The 12,395-nt window shown below is 44.8% G+C and overlaps 1 long non-coding RNA gene across 1 annotated transcript in view; it reads left to right on the top strand.

The window, feature by feature from the left end:
• The first annotated feature begins 336 nt into the window (after nt 1-336).
• The window catches only part of LOC146799547 (uncharacterized), a 131,339-nt gene continuing 119,280 nt past the window's right edge, over nt 337-12,395 (top strand). The window contains exon 1 of the long non-coding RNA XR_014968940.1: nt 337-828. This is a non-coding gene — a long non-coding RNA (uncharacterized LOC146799547). The remainder of the gene's footprint in view (nt 829-12,395) is intronic.

The following is a 12,395-nucleotide window of genomic DNA, read 5'->3' as shown; positions in this document are numbered from 1 at the left end:
CACCTGCAGCGCAGCATTAGTCAAACCTGAACTGTACACCCCGAAACACACAATCCCAGCCCGGTAAATTAACTAATTAACTCGGACCAGCTGAGATTTCAGCTAAACCTTTAGTCCGTCTCTCCAGGAAGGGTGGACGCATCCAACACATTTGGACTCAGAACTCAGAAGCCAATCAGCACGTAGGAATTCTGAACAACGCACTAGGATTGGCTGGGGTGCACCTAATACTCCTATGCTAGATGACTATACATTGGCAGTACCGCCCACTCCCCGGCGACTATTGGAATACGTTGAGCCTTGAGATTTGCTGTTAAATGCGACCCGGAAGTGCTAAAATTACGGACAAATGACATCCGTTGAAGATTAGCTCCAACGAGTGGATGAATACATGGTTGGTTCGCCTAAGTAGCGGACGGTTGGTGATCGCATTTTGGGATCCGTTTTCCTTGTTTCGAGTGACACGGTCTTTTCCGATCCCTGCGCATACTGTTTGCGCAGGGATCGGAATTACAAGTTTTGTGGTAATTACCAGATAATCTGCAATTTTCTTTAGGTAAAAATTGGTATCTAAAACCTGCCCAAATTTACCCAGGGGGGGAGTGGCCCCGTAAGTACCGGTACATGCAGATTTGGATATGTAAAACACCAAATTCAGCATGTTTAGCCTCGTTAAAGAGACGACTTTAAATCGGTTTGTTCCAGCTTGTAATAGCCATGGAAAGGAATGTGGGATCTGGGGCCTCTGCCACTTACGGACACCAACTGCGGGAGTCGGTGCAAGGGGTCGCCTCTTCCCCGCTTTCCAGGAAGCAGACTCAGTTATAGGTGAGACGGCGTCGACAGTTTTTATCTATCATGAGGTGGAAGGCTACGTACTTAATTTGCAAGTCCTAGCTTTCCATTGGCACGCTGTGTTATCTTGGTTGGTTATGCTGTGTCCTCGTCTGTATGAAACGTGGGAAGTGTGTGGGGGGGTATTTTTATATGTGAGAACAAGTCCAACATAAGTAGCCTGAATGTACATGTACGCTTGTGCGACTCTGCCCTGTACTCTAAAGTTCGCCATCTAAACAGCCAAGGCAACTGGTGCTCCTTTATGTGAAATTGCAGGTTATTTTGAGAGAGTGCTGCCACAAGCCCTCCTGAAAGTGCATTTCGTATAGCACAATTGAAACGCACTTTCAGGTCGAGTCGGTTACTATTGGTGTTTTTTTTTTTTTTTTTTTAACCTCACTTGTGATCTGAGAATGTTTTCCGTCTCGTTGAGTTAGTATTTTCATTTACCGCACACTGGTTGAATACCTTCTCCCTTTATGCTTATCCACTCCCTGTTCGAGGCATCCTTTGAGATTCACCTGAGGCCACTCTCTTCGTCCTTTGAAAGACATTGTTGCGTATTGTTTGTCCCTACTTTAAGGCCCTCCATCTAATAACATGAGGCCAGTGAAGTACCTTAATAGTAGGTGTGTAATCAAATGAGAAAGGCATTGGTAAGCGAACATGGACGAAAAGACCCCACCAAATGTTATTACAAATGTCGGACACTTGCCTTAAAGACTGTGCTCATATACCCAATATACCATATTTTTGTGACCATTTTTCCCCAGAGTGGGGATTTTTTTATTTGTTGCAAGCTTAAGTCTAGACAACGTTTTTCATATAATAAACCATATATATTTATTGTATAAAGTGGTGTTTTTACATGACTATTGATGATCGAGATAATTTTCTTTACCTCTATTTCCTGCTCTCTGCTTTTTTGTGACTTGGGTATTTGGCGAAGGGGCCTTTGTGCCCTTTATTTGAGACATTTAACATAGCTATATTTTTTAAGGTGGCTATGTTTAAATGCATATCATCTGACTTATTTGCGTGCTTTTCCTTTGACATCTAGCAGACAATACCTAACCACCTTATAATTTTTATTCAGTAAGACACTACTTTTCATTCTTTACCTTGCATGCCTAATTAAGTGCTTTGTGCAAGTTTATATTTAAGTTCTTGTTGCAGGGCAGGCATTTGTCTGCATGATGATAATTAATTGGTGTATCATGCGATCTATTGTTGGATTGGTGCCACATCTGCGGGTGGTAAGAGATACAAATGGTACAGTATGCGAGCCGAAATGTAAATGTTTTACAGTTTCCAATCCTCAAACTACTGCATGATATTTCTAAAAGCCTCCCCTCACTAAATTCCTAAAACCGTGCACGAAAAATTGACTTGAGTTAAAGCTTTTGATTATTTCCCCTTTCTTTCTATTGAATAACTAACCATCTTCTCACCCTCTGACTCGGCACACTTTACTCTCAGAGTTTAGCCTCCTATCAGTCGTTTGGTTGTCTGTCTTACTCTCGATTATTGTATTTCCCCAATTTCTCACACCTCACCTCATAGATCACAACCTTTCTTTCACCCTTGAAACCATATCCCTGCAACCCAACGGTACGTGATCTCCTCTGGCTAGAGTGTTCATCCCAGCAGTTATTTGCATGCTCATGAATGATCACGCCTAACTCCTTTACCCCTGACAAGAGAAACTTGAGAAAACGTATGCAATGGTTTCCTTTAGGGCACAAGATTAATTCTAGTAATCACTGGCTATCCATTAACCTTGGGTTCTTGCAGCTGCGTGTTACCTGTTGTAAAGCACTTAAATGCCATATCAGGGGTTGCTTATCTATGCAAGTGAAATACATTTCTCACACCTTTTTAAGTTCTGATTTTAAAAAGGTGCAGTTTGCATCACATCCTGCCCCTCTAAATGAGGGCCTTATGAATGTTTCAAAGGCTGCTAACGTACTGAAAGTAAGTTTTACCTTTTACTTTTTCTCCGCAGTGATTGGTATGTTGCAGCACTTCTGCATTGTTCTAGTTGTTTGCCACAGTAACCAATTTGCCTTGATGTTTGTTTCCTCTGCTAGAAAGGCCTTTCCCTACGATTTTGTAGGATGACCAGCTGCCAAGTGAGATACATAACAGCACTAAGACATACTGTATGAACCACAGATGCAAATGCTTAGAATTTCACTGTCTACTAATTTAAGAAAGATTGAGTATATAGGACACTTAAGGCACATTCTCTGCTCACCTTCTCTAGGCTCCGGGGCGCCACTTGATTATAGATTGGATGATACTTGCTCTGAGCAAAGAGCAGACATTTAAATGGATGGCTCCAGTCAAATTTGTGGTGGCGTAAAAGCAGGCAATGAACACGTTGGCCTTGCATCGTAGATTGTTTGAAAGTGAACAATTGGGAGTAAATTCTTACGCAAATATCTTAAGAGATAAACGCCTTAAAGAAGAGAAGGCTTCTCCACCCACACTGAGGGCTAAATTCGCTGATGGCTTCATGCACCAAACAAAAGCATTTACATTTAACCGGATCTCCGACATTTAGGCAAATAAGATTGGATCTTCCCATCTCACTAAAGAGGCGTACTCCTAAACTATTGGCCAGCGCGACTCATCTACAAATATTCAACGTGGAACCTACAAGTCGTCCGCAGCTGCCAAGTGGCTCAAGGTCACGCGTGGCACCTTCAGCCTACCTGTCGGTTTAGAAAACGGCTGCTTTGCTTTTACCGCAATGAACATGGCCTTAAATAAACACTGCTACATGAGCAGTGCTGGCTAGAAAGACAGCTCGCACTGAATGTGTCGCACGTGACCACTTGAAGCGTTGTTAGCCACAAGAAATGATCTTGGGTACATTTGAGTCAGTCAGTCCTTTAAAAGCGGCTTGATTTGCTGCAGTAAGTGGTTTTCAAAGGACTTCCTCCGTATGAACCGAGGAAGATATTGAAATAATTGAAGTCCATAGTAAACGCGCTATTTCTGTGACTTTGAAACTGCTCTTTTTGGCCCAACACCAAAGATTATTAGGTAAAGAATGAGTGTTCGAATTGTGAAGGTTATTGCAAGATCAAGCGGGGCCTCGTCTACAAACTGGATGCATGCAGAAACACTGTAGGGAGGGGAGGAAATGCCCCTGCAAAAAGATAATTAGAAACCTGCGCCGGCTCCTGCCTGCCTGAGAAATGTTCCGCAGTGTCGGGGGAGGGGAGCGGCGGGGGTTGGCTGGCAGCAGGATTCTTCCACTGAAGGCGCCGCACAATGAGGAGAGGGAGTCAGTCCATTAGATTGCACTAGCTCGCTGTAATGAAGCCTCTCCGAGCGCAGGTGATCCATCATTGCTCTGCTCGGCTGTCCACGGCTGATTCCCGGCCTGTCTCGTGGCTGTCTGCCGCAGCTGTTCATGCCGCAAATGCAGATTTGTCCGGCCTTTCTTCAGTGCTTGCGCAAACTTACCGAACCCTCCAGTACTTCTCGGGCGCCCTCACTGCACCAGCTGAGCTACTTGACGTACCGGCCTTGTAAGTGTTAAATAGCAGGCTATCTGTACAGCTGTCGTGCAGCTTGAAGGTTTTGATGTTAACCACGGGCACCCTGCCACCAGTGTTTTCTATAGATGTATCGTACTGACAAGTGTTGGTACTCTCCCGTTTGTAGTAATGCATTATTCCTGGTACTCCCCCGTTTGTAGTAATGCATTCTTCCTGGTACTTTTCCTGTCAATGGGGAGCAATTCAGTACCTGCCCCAATAAAGCTCCACGTGTCACCGAGGATGCGCTGCGCCCGTCCCCCCGGCTTCCTTTTAAATTCAATGATATGAGATGTTTTAGTTTGATTGGCTTAAAAGAACCGAGCAAGGATTATAGCAATTTTCTATGCATTAGGTTGTGAAATGAAAACCCAAGACTGGAGTACAGCGAACTTGGGGACGTGGAGTCGGATCTGACAGGTGTGTGAAATTCCGCAAAATGTGACACAAAATTATGCTAAACAAAAATCTGGTATTTTGCGTGTTTATTTTTAGGACTGGGTACGTCTTTGCGACCAAAATTGACAGATGGGCACACTTCGTGCTGGAAAAAAAAATAACAAAAATCCCACCAAAAACACAAGTGCTACGAACAAGAGCCTCGTGTTCTTTTTGGTGATGTTGCTCCAGTACCACCTCGTTAAAGTATGGTTATGGAATTTGCATGAGTTAAGCAGGCTTAATAGCAAGATAGCTCAGGCCTCATTAGTAACATTGTGAAGGCTGTGCTGAAAGTCAATTTTTAACAGCGAAGGTAGTGAAGTTATACTCCCTTCTGTGGTATGTTAGTAATAGCATAGCGTGGTCGGTGACAGAGGAATCTGTGACATTGGAGGAGAAGGCGCAGAGGGCTATGGGGAGACTGTCAACGTTTATTTAGATGTTTTCTATGCTACTATTATCAGCCAGTAGTGTCTCTGGGTAGTAAGGCGCTATAGCAGTGGTTCCCAAACTTTTGACTCCTGAGGACCCCCACTGAGTCACCTCTGGAAGCCGGGGACCCCCAAGCAATTTGTATGATTTTAAATTTCAAACGTTAAAACAGCAATTCGAAAACAATAAACACACGTGTGTACACAAAACAAATACTCTAATTACTAAGAATTTTTTTATTTTATATTGAAAGAATTTGCAAAAACAGGAAGGTTAGTGCAGCATCTCCGTGACTAACTTTTAAATGGTTGGTTTTATTTCGCAGTACAAGGCTCCCGCCAGGGTCAGACTGGAAACCCAAAGCAGCTCTGGCAAAAGTTTTCAGACCAGTCCCCATACAGTGCACACCAAGTGCAGTGAGTGAGCCTATCCACTACACAGGGGGCTTTGGGAGGCTCTCCCCTCTCACCCCCCCAAAGAAAATTTAGAAAACAATGGTGCATTCTAGAACAAATTCATCATTTATATATTGAATTGTATAATCTTTTAAAGAATAGTAATTGATGACCTTACTATGCACCAGGATACGACAATCTTTGTTGGGGTTCTTCAATGATTTCCTTATTATCACCCTCCAACAGTGCCTCTCATCTCTCCATAGCCCCTCGGTCACATGTATTTCATTTGTTTTATAGCATCTCTCATACCATTGAAGGATGTCAGAGCACTTTACATCACACACATATAGGGGCAGATTTACAAGCCACTTGCGCCAAGGGTGTGTCACAAAAAGTGACGCACCGGTGACGTATTTTAGTGCCCCATATTTCCAAGGCAGGAAAAGCCACCCTGCATGACTTTTCCTGGTCTTGTAAATATGGTCCATTTGCACACAGCACTTTGCGTGAAAGGGGCGTTCCATGGGTGTTGCTGTGGGTGTTCCTACGTAACACTCATGAAACCAGACACATTTCCAGTTTTACTAGAAATAGTAAATCTGGAAATGTGTCTAAATGCTATGCCTCCCAGGGGAGGCGTAGGGAGGCGCAACAATGAAAAATGTATTAATTTCTCCTAATTGTTTTCCTCTTTCTATGCGTGTTGCATTCTGCAGCACGCGTAGAAAGAGGATATCACCTCTGGTGATTGTTTATGTACAGGAAGGTGTCCCTTCCGGCACATAAACAATCAGTAAAACAATGAAGTTTTACAAGTTCTATGTGTGCTAATGCAGCACACTTAGAAGTTAAAAAACGCCATTTCTGATTATGTGCATGAAGGGAACCCTTCCTGCATATAAACAATCTCCCCACGACGCAAGCATCCTTGCACCATGGTGCAAATGTGCCTGTGCAGGCGCATGGCAGCAGTTTGTGCGACCAGCGCAGGGGGAAGCACAGAGATGCGACATATTGTAAATAATCGCATCCCTGTGCTTTGAAAGTGACTCAGTGCGGCGCAGCCAAATGGCTTGGGGCACTTTCCTTGTAAATCTGCCCCATAGAGACAATGATTCATACGTGTAAATCAGTGTATGGAAAATGTTACATAAGGCAAATGTGACTACAAGGTGTAGGATTCACATGTCATTCATACTGGTAGGCATTTTTAAAGAGTGCTTGGTCTGGAGAACCACAAACTCAGGATTCAGAACATAACACAGTGGTCAGCATTGACTTTAACAATAAAAATGTATTTCCACCCAAATAAACCTTTTTAGCAGCATCAGGATAATGAAAGACTTGGAAAAAATATGTTTCTAACTTGCACCATGCAGTTTGCAAGCTGCTCTTTGACAGTTTATAGGTCACTGTGCTGGATTACGACTGTCAATTTATGAACTGCACAGTAACAAAATAATCTCTGTGACAAAAGCAGTAACTCACTAACCTATGCACATAAACTGTTATGTATAATGCATGGTACACGTTCTTTGCAGTAGGCGTATCTGTGCTACATTAGATAGGTCAAAGCTGCCACTTGACAAAACTCTCTTCTCTCTCCACAGGTACATTAATCACTGACGTTATCTTGACACTTTTATTGTTGCTGGAAAACTGCTAATTCTACAAGGAAGTTTGTTGTGCTTTTAAAATTACTGCCTGAGGACCCCCTGGGAATGTGTCACGGACCCCTGGGGGTCCGCAGACCACAGTTTGGGAAACACTGCGCTATAGGGTTAAAACGTGAAATTCCGTATTTCTTATAAAGCTGTGCACACTCTACCAGATGTGTTGGCTATTTAGTTAAACCATGAGTGGTGTTGACTGGCTTGGAAGACTCAAGTCAGAATTGACTTGATTGGGAAGACTTACAAAGTGCACTTATTGAACTGAAACACCACTAGATTAGCTTCATCCACTGAATATACAGATTATTGCCACATGTCTAGTTTACTCCACCAGCAGTTGGTGGCCTATTAATAATGCATTTCTAGCTTTCACAATGGGTAGGGTTGCCATCATTCTAGCTTCATCCCTATGGCCGTTTTGTATGGTTTTTGTCCCGACGCATGTGGTGTATTCCAGTTCAGTCCTGTGCTACTCATGGTCCATGACTATGGCTACACATGATGTTGGTGAGTAGGTTCTAATGGACCTATTAGATACAACTGGTTGTCTTAAAAATTACTAGAAGAATGACATTACATTTGAATCAAACCAGGCTAACACCCTTTATTTATGGCAGTGGTTCTTAACTTTTTTTGGGGGGGGGGGGGCTGTGGGGGTGACGGGGTGGCATTTTCCATGACTGTAGGAAAGTGGCTCTATATATACTGTTCCTAAATAGGTACAGTGTGTATTGAGTCCACGGTCCCCAGAGGTTTGGCAGAGGCTAAAGTTAGATATAACCTTACTCTCTAAAGTGTTAGCTTGGCTGAGCAGTAAGGCAGTATCAGAGGACAGTGTAAATCATTTGTTGTACACACCCAGTCAGCAAATGGTCTCACACACGCAAGAACTGAACTCTAGGCCAATGGTTTGTATAAAAATATATGGTTGTTTTATTTTAGAACCAACAATAGGTATTAAAATATACTTTCTCAGAATGAGATGCTTCAGTTAAACACTTCGCAGTATGCAATTGACTTTTGTAGATAATAGTTAGTTTGTTGCTATAGGCAACACAGTTTCAAACACAATAATACATTGAGCTCAATGGCAATTTTAAGTTATATACAATTGCTTACTTTTAGGATTACTTTTCTAACTCCAGGACTGGATCCTAGATTCAGTCCTGGGACAGATCTTGGAAACAAGCGAGTACATTTGATTTAGTTACTGTTGTGATTTTTAAGCAATATTTTGCTATTTTAAAAGTTGACACTTAGAAACTTTTTCTGATCAAATTACCAATGTTATCCTATGGAAGGAAATTCACTTAGCAGGTAAGTGGGGTTATGGTTACCTTTTCTAGGTCTATGTTGGATCCTGGATCCAGCACTAGTGTACCACCTGTAAGCAGTTGAGAAACTGCGTTCAAGTTATACAGGCGATTTTTAAGGAATATTTATCAGTTTGCAAAATCGACACTTAGAAGAAATTTCATAGAAAAATAGTCAATGGTTTCCTATGGAAGAAAATTCAAGTTACGGGTAAAGTATGTTCTTGTTACTTTTGTAATCCAGTGCTGGGCTCCTAGGCTCAGTACTGGGGCATCTATCTAAAACAGGTAAGTAATTACGTTTTCACAGTTGGTACGATTTTTAAAGTATATTTGTAGTTTGCAAAAATCAACACTTAGAAGAAATTTCACAGAAAAACAGTCAATGGTTTCCTGTGGGAGAAAACTGAGTTTGTGGTAAGTACGGTTGTAAGTACTTTTCAGGGTCAGGGCTGGGCACCAAGACCCAGCACTGGGATCTCTCCTAATAGCAGGTGAGTATTTTCGATATAGTTACTTGGTTGATTTTAGGTAAATATTTTAAAGTTTAGAAACTCCACACTTAGAAGAAATTTCAGAAGAAACCAGTCAATGTTACCCTATGGAAGAAAAGTGAGTTATCGGCTTTTGGGTAAGTACTGGACTGGCAGAGTGAAGGTCCTGGGCACAGACTCAGGGGCCTCCCAGGGTCAGGTAAGTACAGTTGTTACACACTCAGCGGCACAGGGGCAGCCGGATGCAGAGTGAGTTAGGCCCAATGTTATCCTATGGGAGGCAGGGGGGCCATGGTTGGTGGCTGCTGACTAGCAGGCCGCGTAGCTGTGGGAGCTGGGTTCCTGGTCACTTGCTCGGGGCAAATGGGGAAGTAGGTAGGAGTAGAAGTTGCACTTCCAGGGCCACTCGGGCGGCTGGGTGCAGGGTGCTTTTGAGCCTTCGGGCGCTCAGTGGATTTCATTGGGAAAGCTCAAGGACGAACAAAGGCTGCAAGCTCGGGGACGATGATTCCTCAGGTGCCACCACCACTTCGAGAGGTTAGTTGGGTAGTTGGAGGATAGGTAGGTACCTAGGAGTCTGGCACAGGGGGCCGCAGGGCGCCGGGTGCAGGGGTGCCTTTTGATGTCGGGAAATCTTACCCTCTGTTGATCGCGGTGGGGATCCCTGGTTCTGAGGCTGCAGGCGTCGTCAGGAGCGTCGAGGTAGGTGCCGGATTCGGGGTCACAGTCGCCGGGGGGACGTCCTTGGGGTCTTTGTCCACTCCAGCACAGGCCAGGCTTGGTGGGTGCAGAGTGTGCAGGGTTCGCGGTTCCGGGCCGATGCCAGGGGTTAGATATTTACTTTGAGCAGAGCCACAGCTCGTGGGAGTCCCAGATGCTCAGAGTCACGAGGTAGCCAGGTCCTCCAGGGTTTGTGAGGTTGCTGGCCACAGGAGGTGCCGGGATTTAGCAGGAGCAGGTTCGAGGGTCGACAGGCCGGTAGGGCTGGGGCCAAAGCAGTTGGTGTCGCCTTCTTCTTAGCAGCTGCACTGCAGGTCTTGTTTCTTGTTCTTCTTTGCTTTTTCGGAATCTGAGGAAGGAAGGTTCATGGTGCCCCTAAATACTAGATTTAGGGGCGTTACAGGTAGGTAAAGGTCAGGGACCAATGGGTCCCTGCCCTGGGGTGGGTACACCCCCTATCCTGCCACTCTCCTGTGGGAGGGGGGCAGTAGCCTAGTCCTGATTGGGCAGGGCTTCCCATCTTCAAGATGGCGAGAGCCCGGAGATGTGCTTCACCTCACTTCCCCCACCTGAGGGGTGGGGTTGGCAGAGGCTGGCACATCCCCCTGTCCTTACTTGGGGTTTCCGGCCAATCTTCCCGCCAGAGTGGGGGTCAGAACTGGTAGGGACCAGTTGCTGAGTACAGCAAGTGGCCTGGAGAAGCTCACAAAGGCGGCATGCCTTTGAAGCTCCCCCCTGCTCATCCTGGGGGAGGAGAACTAGCACCTCGCCCAGGATGTGCATTGTTGCATGCCCAGGAGAGCGGGGGCTCTCCACCCAGGGATCCAGCAGCATGTCTGCTGTGTGGCAGCCTAGGCAGCCTCTCAGACAAGACATGGATTGTAGGTTCGGTTTCAGGGGGCATCTCTAAGATGCCCTCTGTAGTGCTTTGTACATTAAATCCCACACTGGCATCAGTGCAGGTATAATGTGCTGAGAAGTTTGATACCAAACGTCTCAGGCTTCAGTGTTGCCATTATGGTGCTGTGGAGTTCGTGTTTGACGAGCTCTCAGCACCATATACTCTTAAATGGCAGCACTGCACTTACAGTACCCAGAAATGGACCTGGGTACTGTAGGGGTACAGGGCTCATGCTCCTGTGCCCACACCACTGGCATAGGGCCCCCAGCTAGAGTGGTGGCTGATGTATGCCAGGGCAGTGTAGGTTGTGGGCATGGCACACAGGGATGTGTGCCATGTCGACTTTGTTTTGTCTTGTACCCAGACACTCAGCCTGCAAGGGCAGGGTGTTTGTGTTAGGGTACAGGGCCTCTAAGGGTGGCACAATAAGTGCTGCAGCCCTTAGAGGCCTTCCCTGGTCACAAGGCCCTGGGTACCTAGGGTACCATTTACCAGGGGATGACATGTTTCCAGGGTTTGCCAATTTGGGTTTTGGGTTTAGGGAAGGAACATAGGCCCTGGGCACCTGATCGGCAGGTGTCCAGGGCACACTCAAAGTACATTAAACAATTCAGCAAAAAGTGGGGGCATACCATGCAAGAAAGATGGCACTTTCTCACAATGACTGTTTATAAAATGAAATAATACTATTAGATTACTAGAGTGTAAATAAATAAAAAAGAAAAATGTACAAATGATAATTTGAAAACATCTCTAATTGTGTAGGAACTTGAAATTAGAATCTAAAAATTGTTAGTATCCTCCAATTGATTGATGTAAGCAGTGCATGTGCATCAAACAGAATATAGTGTGGACGATGAGTGGTCCCAATTAACTTTGGAAAAGCTAAAACCTTCCTATTAAAATGTAATTTTTTTCCACATTTATTAATTAAATAAAATATTTCTTCATTTGTTTTTGTTTTTTGAACGCTTGTTTCTGTATTGTTTTTGTATTGTTTTGCAGTTCAAATCATCGAAAATGCTTAGTTCAGTATCCTTTGTTTCCAGTAATGACTCAGTTGGGGTCCATGGATTCCAATTAGGATTCAGTAGGGTTCCCCACGTTCCAGTGGCGTTCCAGTAATGATTACGTGGGGTCCACAGAAAAACACACGAGATGATGGACGAAATGTTTCACATTGGCAAAGCATTCACCCCAGTCACAGATCTGGGTTTAATCCATCGTTATTTTGCTTACCACGCCACACCAGTTCAGACATGGCCATATGCACATCAGTCTTGACCCTGTGCCTCATGGGAACAGTCCAGCCCGAACTGCCAAGTTATGTCTTCCATGGACCGGAATCAAGCATTCTAGGACCGGTTTCAGGGTTCACCCCTCTTCAGCCAGGATAGCTTGACTCCAGTTGTGTAGTAAGCACGGGACCCACGTCTCGGCATACCCTTCCCACATAGGGCGAACAGCAAAACACACAAGATGATGGACGTAATGTTGCACATTGGCAAAATATTCACCCCCAGTCACAGATCTGGGGTTAATCCATCGTTATTTTGCTCACCACGCCACCCCAGTTCAGACATGGCCATATGCAAATCAGTCTTGACCCTGTGCCTCATGGGAATAGTCCAGCCC

This window comes from Triturus cristatus, chromosome 9, assembly GCF_964204655.1.
Source record: "Triturus cristatus chromosome 9, aTriCri1.1, whole genome shotgun sequence".
Lineage (NCBI taxonomy): Eukaryota > Metazoa > Chordata > Amphibia > Caudata > Salamandridae > Triturus > Triturus cristatus.
This window is presented reverse-complemented; position numbering and strand designations above follow the sequence as displayed.